At 42.7% G+C, this 10,915-nt stretch overlaps 1 pseudogene; it reads right to left on the bottom strand.

Annotated features, from left to right (window-relative positions):
- Gm4290 (predicted gene 4290) lies at positions 514-1,372 on the bottom strand (annotated as a pseudogene).

The following is a 10,915-nucleotide window of genomic DNA, read 5'->3' as shown; positions in this document are numbered from 1 at the left end:
GTTCAGATGATATTCCCCTTCCTGGTTACCTCTTCAGAACCCTTCCATCCCTTTCTTTGCCTCTCTGAGGGTGCTCCTCCACCTACTCCCCCACTCCCACCTCATTGCTCTAGCATCCTTCTATGCTGGGACATCAAACCTCCACAGGAGGAGAGCCTTCCCTTTCATTGATAACAGACAGAGCAATCCTCTGCTATATATGTATCTGGAGCCATGGATCCCTCCATATGTATCTTTGGTTGGTGGCTTAGTCTCTGGGAGGGAGCTCTGGGTGGTCCAGTTAGTTGATATTGTTCTTCCTATGGGGTTGCAAACCCCTTCAGCTCCTTCAGTCCTTCCCCTACTCTTCTACTGGGGTCCCTGGGCTTAGGCTGTGAGTATCTGCATGTATATTGGTCAGGTGCTGGTAGAACCCCTCAGGGAACAGCCATATTAGGCTCCTGTCAGCAATCACTTCTTAGCATCAGCAGTAGTGTTGGGGTTTGGTGTCATGTCGATGGGATGGGTCCCTAAAGAACCTGCTCACAGAAATATGTCACACACCTTGTAGAATGGACATGTTTAGAGAACAGAGACACTGCCTGCCACGTGCACTGCAGTAGCCTATCCACACAGTCAGGCTCTGAGGGGTTGAAGGTCTGCTCCAGGTCAGCCTGCTCTGCTGTCTGGTCTGCTGCCTGTTCTACCAGCTGCTGTCTTCCACTCACTGCCTGTAAGCTTTTTAAACCAGACAGTATGTTCATGAACAGAACAAACACTTCACCAGTCACATCTTCCTGGACCATTTTGGATTCAGTGAGAGTGATCTCCTCTCCTTCCTTAGTTAACACTTCATCTAGGAGCATCTTGAGTTTTGTGCACAGGAATTTAATTGCTCATTTTCTAACACTGTCTTCTCATGGAAGAATCTGGCTAAACAAGCCACCTAACATTTCTTTTGCATCCATCTCAAATATACTTAACAGAGCGTTGTTCACCAAATTAAATTCTGCAGAGTCATCTATCTGCAGAAGCTGGGTCAGTATATCTGCTTCTCTCGGAAAGTTTTCTCCTGTGGCAAACTGAGGCAGCTCTTTAATTGTTTGGTGTCGTATTGGCACATCCTCATGCTTACATAGGTCTAACTTTGCATTGGTAGCAGAATCAGCCAGCTCTGGAAAATGCTTGAACAATTTTGGTATAAACTGAACTGCTAATTGCTTTTCCTTGGTGCTGCCTTTCACACCACCCAGTATCACTTGGTAGGCATCTTTATGCTGGCCCACTTGCTCTGCGGCTTAGGCGAGGATGCTGTAGTTGTGTTACAGCTCCTCCACCATCGGTATGCTGAGCACCAATTTCTGGGCCCACTATTGCCGCCCAATACCTCTTCTCCTCAGTTTTGAACGTCTATCTTCCTCTGTTTCTAGGTGGTGAATCTTCCCTTGTCTGACTCCCAGAGTTCCTCTCTCTGTTCACATGTCTCACCTTACTTTTCTGCCTTAGGCTATAGGCCATAAGCCTTTTATTTTAACAAATCAGAAGGTGACTTAAGCAGGCAAGGAAGGATAGAGGCACATCTTTTGCACAGTGCATATAAACAGTACCGTACAATATCACACATGGATGAGGATGCAAGTTTCAATCATAGAGCCTTGAACAGAATATATTTCATGAACATATAGATGAACAATACAATTCATTATGTTCAACATAGTGCCAATAAAGAAGAAAGTGAAACTAACAAAATTTAAGTGACATTCCATTTCCTTCTGTCAACCTTACAATATCCAACAACCAGTATGAAGAAAAATTATAATAATTAATAAAAATAAAAAGAGAAGCCTCATAGGCAAAGGGGACACTCCAGTGGAACTTGGAGGAAAATGGTCTCAAATCACCAACAGAAAGACAATGATTGGCTGATGGGATTCAAAAGAGCACACAACACAGCTACATTTGCCATTGTATGCTTCTCAATAGCCAAGGTATGAGATTAACCTAGATGTCATCAGCAGATGACTGTATAAAGAAAATGGGGCACACACATCACAGAATCTTACACCATAAAACCAAGAATAAAATTATGACATTCACAGGATATGGATAGATCATCATGTTAAGGAAAGTAACACAAAACCAAGTTTTCTCTTATTGTTATCTGTTCAGTCAGGATTTAAATGTGTGTGTGTGTGTGTGCACATGCGCATGTGCATGTATGTAAAACAGGAAAATGGGAAAGGGACTATGGAAGAGGAGAAAGATGCAAAGAAATGGGGGTGTTGGAGAACATAAGAGAGTTCTTGGGATACAAGAGTAGAAGGAAGAACTGTTTGATGGTTGAGGGTATGTACAGACATAGGTGTATATAGGTTATGATTATAGGAGGGAGAGATCTAGAGATCTTAAGTGGGTGTGTGTGTGAAAGCAGAAGGGCTCCATCTAAGTCATCAGTGAAAGTCATGAGATGTACACTAAAATCCCACTTTCCTACACAACAATGCCCTTTGTCATTCCCTAGTTGTTGGACTTCAGGGGAATTTGAAGGCATTCTCTGATCCTGTGGGCCACATAGACTAGCCTGGAGCTTTATCAGGTTGAGTGATTCGTGAGTATGCTGGCTAGTTTGATGACAACTTGACATAAGCTAGAGTCATTGGAGAGGAGAGATCCTGATTGAGAAAATGCCTCTATAAGATTAGTCTATAGGCAGATCTATAGAGCATTTTCTTAATTAGTGATTGATGGGGAAGGGCCCAGCCTATTCCTGGGATGATGGTTCTGGGTTCTATGAGAATGCAGGCTGGAGAGACAGCTCAGAGGTTAAGAGCACTGACTGCTCTTCCAGAGGCCCTGAGTTCAATTCCCAGCAGCCACATGGTGGCAAACAACCATCTGTAATGGGATCTGATACCCTCTTCTGGTGTGTCTGAAGACAGCTACAGTGTACTCCTATACATAAAATGAGTAAATAAATCTTAAAAAAAAAAAGAATGCAGGCTGAGCAAGTCATGGGGACCAAGGCAGTAAGCAGCACCTCTTCATGACCTCTGCATCACTTCCTGCCTCCAGGTTCCTGCCTTGCTTGAGTTCCTGTCCTTACTTCCTTCTATGGTGTACAGTGATGTGGAAGAGTAAGCCAAATAAAAACCCTTTCCTCCCCAAGTTGCTTTGGCTATGCTGTTTCATTGCAGTAATAGTAACCCTAACTAAGATAATGAGTATTAGGTATTACTGGCTTAGCCTGAGGACCTCAGTGTGTGAACTATTTGGAAACAGGATATAGTTAAAATGAGATCAGTCTGGAGTAGGGGGGCCTCTAATACAGTGTGACTTGTGTTCTTATGAGAAAGTGCCCATGAGGGATCTAAGGAGTTGGCCCAATGGATGAAGTATTTGCTGTGCAAACATGAAGAATGAAACATATTTCCAACACCTACCTAAAAGTCAGGTTGACATGGAGGTGGAGACAGGATTCCTTGGACAATACAGCTAGCTAGACTAGATGGATTTGTGAGCTTTGGGTTCAGCAGGAGACCCTGCCATAGTAAGGAAAGCAGAGACTGGTTATGGAAACATTTTATGTCAACCTCTGGCTTACACATGCATGGATACACATGTGCATAACTACCTGCATATATGTGTGCCCAGATTTACCATGTGAACGCATATGTGCACACATAACATAACAAAGACAAAATAAAGTGCATATACAAGGTCAAACACATACAGAGCCTGTCATGTGATCACAAGGCAGAGGCTGGAGTGATTCAGGGGTGAGCCCAGGAATTGCAGACATTGCAGTCATTAGAGGAGAGGGAAGGAAAGGAAGAACTCTCACATACATATTTCAAATGCTATGGATCTGCTGAACCTTGGTTTTGAACTTGTAGCTCCTAAAACTGATTTGGCATATCATCAGTTTTAAGCCATCCATGTGTGCTCTTTGTTCCACTCTTGAAAAGGAATGAAATCATGGGAATGGAGTCAGTGACTGGCACACAGAAAATATTCAACCCACCATTACTTGGGTTTAGTCTGGAAAGAGTAAGTGTGAGTATATGTGTGTGTGTGTGTGTGTGTGTGTGTGTGTGTGTGTGTTGTAATATGTGTGGATGTGTGTCTGCATGTATGTGTGATGTATGAGTGTATGTATGTTTGTGTATGTGTTTATGAGTGTGCATGTGTGAGTATATCTATGTATGTATGTGTGAATGCATGTGTGCGTACTTACATATATGATCATATTTTATGTGTGTGTGTACTCACATGTATGATCTTATTTTAGAGTCCACTATCTTGGTAGAAGAGGCTGGTGAATAAATAGTTCCCTGAAGCATCACCTGCATCTCCCTCTCCCTACTACAGTTGCAATCGCTGTATGTATTCTAGGGCTCTCCAGCACCACACTAAGACCCAGTGTCACATTCCTCCCACAAGGAATTGTGAAAATGAGAGGAGTGAGGCAGCAAAGAGGCTCAGGAGGCCTTCTTTCTTTGATCAGAGAACTTTTCTGTTTATATGCTTAAAAAAATACAGCATGCATTTTCTCTATTTTATGCCTGGAAAACACCATGATTAACTAGCTAGCACCAAACGTCTGTATGAGTCACTCCTTTATAGAAATCACTTTGCCCATGCTGACCATTAATGGGCTAAGTCATTATGAACATTACTTTGCTGAGCTGCCTACTACGATAGCTACAATCACCTTGCCTTTGGTGATTCAGTGCTACCACCTGGGCCTGCTACTTTGGGGCCCTGGCATTTCATTCCTCCAGCTGAGGAGCAGTACATCTAACCCCAAGGGCCAGTACAAAGAAAAGGGAGACAACAAAGTTCTTCAAATGTGCTGATGCCCCTCTGACAGTTTTGCACCTTAGAGGATTAGTGAAGGGCCTGTCTTCTGGGTCTTTCCACTGTGAAGGATTAGGTTTTACACAGTTTACCCACACAACCAATGCAATTTTACTAAGCCTTAAAATCTCTTCAGCAACACTAAGTCAAGGGATATCAGACATCGCCAGCTCCTTTTGAGTAGGCCATCTTTTGACAAATGCTTTGGCCAACCATCCAAACAAAAATTTGGCACTCAAAAAAACAAAAGCAAAAGCAAAACACCTGTGTGAGCTTTGAGATTAAATCCAGAATCTCCACTCAGAGGTTCCATATTGTGGGTATGTGACAGCTAGCCCTAACCATGACAGCCCTCTTTTTGCCTGCCCAGCAATGAACTGCACTATCCCAGTCATCAGGCCACCAGTGCTCAGACCTGGGTAATAACTGACACAGGTCCCTTGTGAAGACTTTTTTTTTTTTTTAAGAGTGTCAAAGTATTAAATTTATAAGCATTTACAAGAAATTCCAAAAGAACAAATAAATTTAAATGTTCAGTGTTTCCATGCAAAATTTAATTTAAAACACTAATATTTCAATAGAAACATACTTAAGATTGTGATGGTACAGTCACTATTGTGCAATATGCAACAGGAAAATTCAGCCAAATTCTTGTCTCTTGACCCATAGGTAGGATACATGTGGAGACCCTGTTTCTTTTTTTTTTTTCTTTCCATTTTTTATTAGGTATTTAGCTCATTTACATTTCCAATGCTATACCAAAAGTCCCCCATACCCACCCACCCCCACTCCCCTACCCGCCCACTCCCCCTTTTTGGCCCTGGCATTCCCCTGTTCTGGGGCATATAAAGTTTGTGTGTCCAATGGGCCTCTCTTTCCAGTGATGGCCGACTAGGCCATCTTTTGATACATATGCAGCTAGAGACAAGAGCTCCGGGGTACTGGTTAGTTCATAATGTTGATCCACCTATAGGGTTGCAGATCCCTTTAGCTCCTTGGGTACTTTCTCTAGCTCCTCCATTGGGAGCCCTGTGATCCATCCATTAGCTGACTGTGGGCATCCACTTCTGTGTTTGCTAGGCCCCGGCATAGTCTCACAAGAGACAGCTACATCTGGGTCCTTTCGATAAAATCTTGCTAGTGTATGCAATGGTGTCAGCGTTTGGATGCTGATTCCTTGTGAAGACTTAAGAGACCTATTATGGACCCAGGCATCTCTTAAGGCCTATTGACCTTTTGCTCCGGAGTGCCTAGGAGACCCTAGTGGCCTGCAGGTGAGATAAGATGGATAATGGACTGTGAATTATTACCACTGTCTTTGCTTCTGTAAACCCTGCATATGCTTATGCTATGGGAAAAGGACAAAAGGGCCTTTTTCTTAATATATAGTGGGAAAGAAAAAAACCCGAGGGAAGTAAAACAGTTTGCTGCCCAGGTGTGGATTCTACACAGCTTTCTGATGTGTGCCTTTATAAAGTCTACCTTATTTCCACTTCTGTGCAGCATGCTGTTTGGCTTTCATGCTGCTGTCCTTTGTAAGAACAAACTCATTTAATCTAAGTTTGAATTGACTCTAAGTTTTTCATCTTTCCCAGTGTATTCGAATGCCATAGCATTATCAATAGATCAAGCTGATCCAGTTTTATCTTTCTTCCACACCCTTAAATAATGATTCCACACCCTTGAAATTCATTCCTACATAGATTTCCCAGACTTCTGCTTGAATGAATTAGCAAATTCATTATTCTCTTTAGTAACATGGCACACCTTTCTACCTCCCATCTAGGAGCCTGATTTGCTTTAAGTCTGGTTATGGGGCTAGAGGTAATTATTGGTGGGTCCTGAAGGCCATCAGTGTGTCTTGCCTGGGATTTCCTTCAGGGAAAGTCACTGAAGACAATGGAGGTTAATTTCTTCTGTCAGAGGCAGGGGGTGTGGACAGGGGTGCATCTTATACTGAGGGTAGAAAGACTCTTTCCTTGAGTGAGATAAGCCCTTGAGAATGTGAGGGTTCAGTCTCAAGGGATCCTCCCATCCAGCTCCATCCCAAGTTACAGGGTCCCATTCTCTACTAAATCAATGTCTTTAGTTTAACCGCCTATGCACTCAAGGCTGTGGCTTGAATTTCGGTTGTAGTTCAGCCAACATTATAAAGAGGGCTTTGGTATGGTTTCCTGCAACTTGACCTCTGGAGCGGGCTGGTGAGGGCTGGCTGGCGAGAAGATCCTTTTCCAGGCTGCACTCAGAATCCTTTAGACTGGTTATGTGCACCTGGAGCTGGTCAATATTATAACTTAGTTGTTTTCCTTCACAGTGTTCCGAGATGCTAGGAATTGGTTAATTTTATCACAGAGCTTGTTTTTCCCCCCTTGGTCAATTTATCCAGAGATCCTAGAAGCAACCAACCCACATCATCATTTCCTCACTTTCCCACAAATTGTCAAAAGTTTTATGTACAGAATAACCAGATTCCTTGCATCTCACAATAGGTGACTTAGGATAATCAAAAACATTTGTCTTCAGAGTTTGTTAAATAGCACACATCTTGGGCTTTCTGTATTTTCCAAGCTTCTATGAGAGACTTCAGTAACTATAGGTGTTGGCAAGTTAAAAGCTTGTTCTAGATATTTAAAAATCTATCCTTCCCAGTTATAGCTCTCTCTTGTGAGACTATGCCGGGGCCTAGCAAACACAGAAGTGGATGCTCACAGTCAGCTATTGGATGGGTCACAGGGCCCCTAATGGAGGAGCTAGAGAAATTACCCAAGGAGCTATAGGGAACTGCAACCCTATAGGTGGAACAACAATATGAACTAACCAGTACCCGGGAGCTCTTGTCTTTAGCTGCATATGTATCAAAAGATGGCCTAGTCGGTCATCACTGCAAAGAGAGGCCCATTGGACTTGCAAACTTTATATGCCCCAGTATAGGGGAACGCCAGGGCCAAAAAGGGGGAGTGGGTGGGTAGGGGATTGGGGGGGTGGGTATGGGGGACCTTTGGGATAGCATTGAAAATGTAAATGAGGAAAATACCTAATAAAAAAAAAGCAAAAAAAAAAAAAAAAAGAAAAGAAAAAGTCAGAATGTAAGCTAATGAAACCAGGGCTGGAACTGGCCTTAAGTCCAGTGCCTTGGGTGCTGGCAGGCATTGGTAGGCACTGGTAGGCATTGGCAGGTGTTGGTAGGCATTGGTAGTGCTTCTAACTCCAAACACTGGCACAGAATTGTTTGCTCGGTGTCAACTGCTCAGAGAGTGTGCTAACCAATTTCATTCTGAATTAGTTGTGAGCACATCTGCTGCCGAGCACTGTGCTGCTAAACACTTGATGTGCATGACAGCAGCCTCTTAGATCGGGTGGTAGAATCGCTGCTCTCATTTGATGACTAAGAACCCGAAGCCCTAGAGGTTAGAAGCTCAACCGTTTCACTTTGCAGCCACAGGCACCGAGTCAAGACTGAAACAGAGGCTTCCTAATATAGCTCTGTGGGCCTTGGGAGGGAAGAAAGGCAGGGACCCAGAGCTCCTCAACATCCAACAAGGTCCAGTTCTTAAAATATTATGTGTGGGGGTGAGAAGGAAGCAAATATGATCACATCTGGAGAAAACACTTTCAGGGAGCGTGCTTAAGGGTTTGTGTTTTGTTTTTTTGTTTGTTTGTTTTCCTTCCTTCGTTCCTTCCTTCGTTCCTTCCTTCGTTCCTTCCTTGTGTGTACTACATAAACAATAACTCCCGAAAAATGGGTACATATTCGGGTTCTTTTAGGAAACAATATCCATGGAACTGAACACTAAAAAACAGAACAGAAAGAAAGAAGAAAACAAGGGAGGCTGGGGGTGGGTGGGTATGGGGGACTCTTGGTATAGCATTGGAAATGTAAATGAGCTAAATACCTAATAAAAAATGGAAAAAAAATCTATCCTTATACTTCTGTTACTCTAGAACCATTTATGTATTACTCAGGGTTCTCTAGGCAGTGGTTCTCAACCTGTGGACCACACGTCCTATAGGGATCATATATCAGATGTCCTGTGTATCATATATTCACATTGTGATTCATAACTAGAAATTACAGTTATGGAGTAGTAATGAAATAATCTCGTGGTTGGGCATCACCACAGCATGAAGAACTGTATTTAGGGGTCCAGCATTAGGAAGGTTGAGACCCACTGCTCTAGAGAAACAGAACTGAGAGAATGAATCACACACACACTCTCTCTATTATATTACTTATATTATATGTGTAACATAAATATATATAAATTAGATATATAATATATAAATACAAATATGTATTCTATATGTATAATATATATGTGTGTATATAATATATGATTGGATTAGAAGCTGTGGTTCAGCAAATCCAACAATCGTTGTCTTCCATCAAAGGGTCCACAAATACACTAGTTGTTTAGTTTATGAGGCTGGATATCTCAGGTAGTCTTCTACATGTATTGGAATCCCAGAGAAGTAGTTTCTAATGCCAGTGAAGGAATAGACCTGCCAGTGAGAATGAGACCTGCCAAACAGCCAAAGAGCAAGAGCTTCCTTCTTCCATGTTTTTTATCTAGGACATAGAAGGCATGGCCTAGATTTAAGGTAAACCTTTTCACCTCCAAAGATCTGAATTTAGAATGTGTTTTCTCACTTCAAATGATTCAGTCAAGAAAAATTCCTCATAGGTGTGCCCAGTCCTTGGGCTTTAGTTAATTCCAGATATGGTCAAGTTGACAGCCAAGAATAGCTATCACAAGTGGCAATCTCTTTAATATGATAAGATATCTCTTTATTCCTATATGCAGCATTTAGTTTATGAAGAAAGGGATCCCAGACTGATGTACAGGTTTTACACTGAATCATGTGGGAGCAGGCAGGAGATTCAAAGACTTTTTTCTGGGCCTTTTAGCTGAGCCCCAGAGACCCATGAAACTCTTGCAGAGTAAATGGGCATATGGGCAATCACACAACCATGTGCACTCTATGCATGAACACACACATCCTTGCTGATCTATGATAATTTAATGTTCTCCTGGATTTCTGTCCAAGTGATTTTTATCTCTCAGACTAAGTCAGACACAGTGGCCTTACCTTTCACAGGGGGTGAGGCACAACAGGTGTTCAGGTGATTAAGGTGTATGTGAGAAAGCAAGACTGTTGGAAAGTATGTGTTGGAGCCAGATCAGTTGCCTGCCAGGGCTATGGAAAAACACATCAGACAGGATTATTCAGGGCATAGAATAATATCCCAAGTCCTTGTTGTTTCATTTGAGGAAAGGGTGACATTAAGAAACTGTCTAGGGGGCCTGGAGAAATGGCTCAGGAATTAAGGGCACGGGCTACTCTTCTAGAGGTCTTGAGTTCAATTCCCAGCAACCACATGGTGGCTCACAACCATCTGTAATATGATCTTGTGATTTCCCGGGCATGAGGGTGAACATGCAGATAGAGTACACACACACACACACACACACACACAAACACACACACACACACACACACACACACACACACATATTACAAAAAGAGAGCTGGAGAGATGGCTCAGCAGTTAAGAGCACTGACTGCTCTTCCAGAGGTCCTGAGTCCAAATCCCAGCAACCACATGGTGGCTCACAACCACATGCAATGAGATTTGATGCCCTCTCCTGGAGTGTCTGAAGACAGCTTATACACACACACACACACACACACACACAAACACACACACACACATATATACATATATATATATACACACATATATATATATATATATATAATGTGTATATGACTATCTTGAAAGAAAGAAAGGGAGGGAGGGAGGGAGGGAGGCAGGCAGGCAGGCAGGCAGGCAGGCAGGCAGGCAGGCAGGAAGGAAGGAAGGAAGGAAGGAAGGAAGGAAGGAACTACTTAAACTGCCTAAATGGGCAGTTAGATGTCTCAGTGGGTAAAAGTGCTTGCTGTCAAGATTGACCACCTGAATTTGAGTTCTGGGATCCAAGTATTGTAAGAAGAGATGACACTTCCAAAAATCATCCTTTTGTTTCCACATGTGACCCATGGCTTGCTCTACCACCTACACTAATAAATAAATGCAAAT

Source organism: Mus musculus, chromosome 7 (assembly GCF_000001635.26).
Source record: "Mus musculus strain C57BL/6J chromosome 7, GRCm38.p6 C57BL/6J".
Classification (NCBI taxonomy): domain Eukaryota; kingdom Metazoa; phylum Chordata; class Mammalia; order Rodentia; family Muridae; genus Mus; species Mus musculus.
The sequence above is the reverse complement of the archived record's forward strand: the minus strand, read 5'-3'. Positions and strand labels throughout refer to the sequence as shown.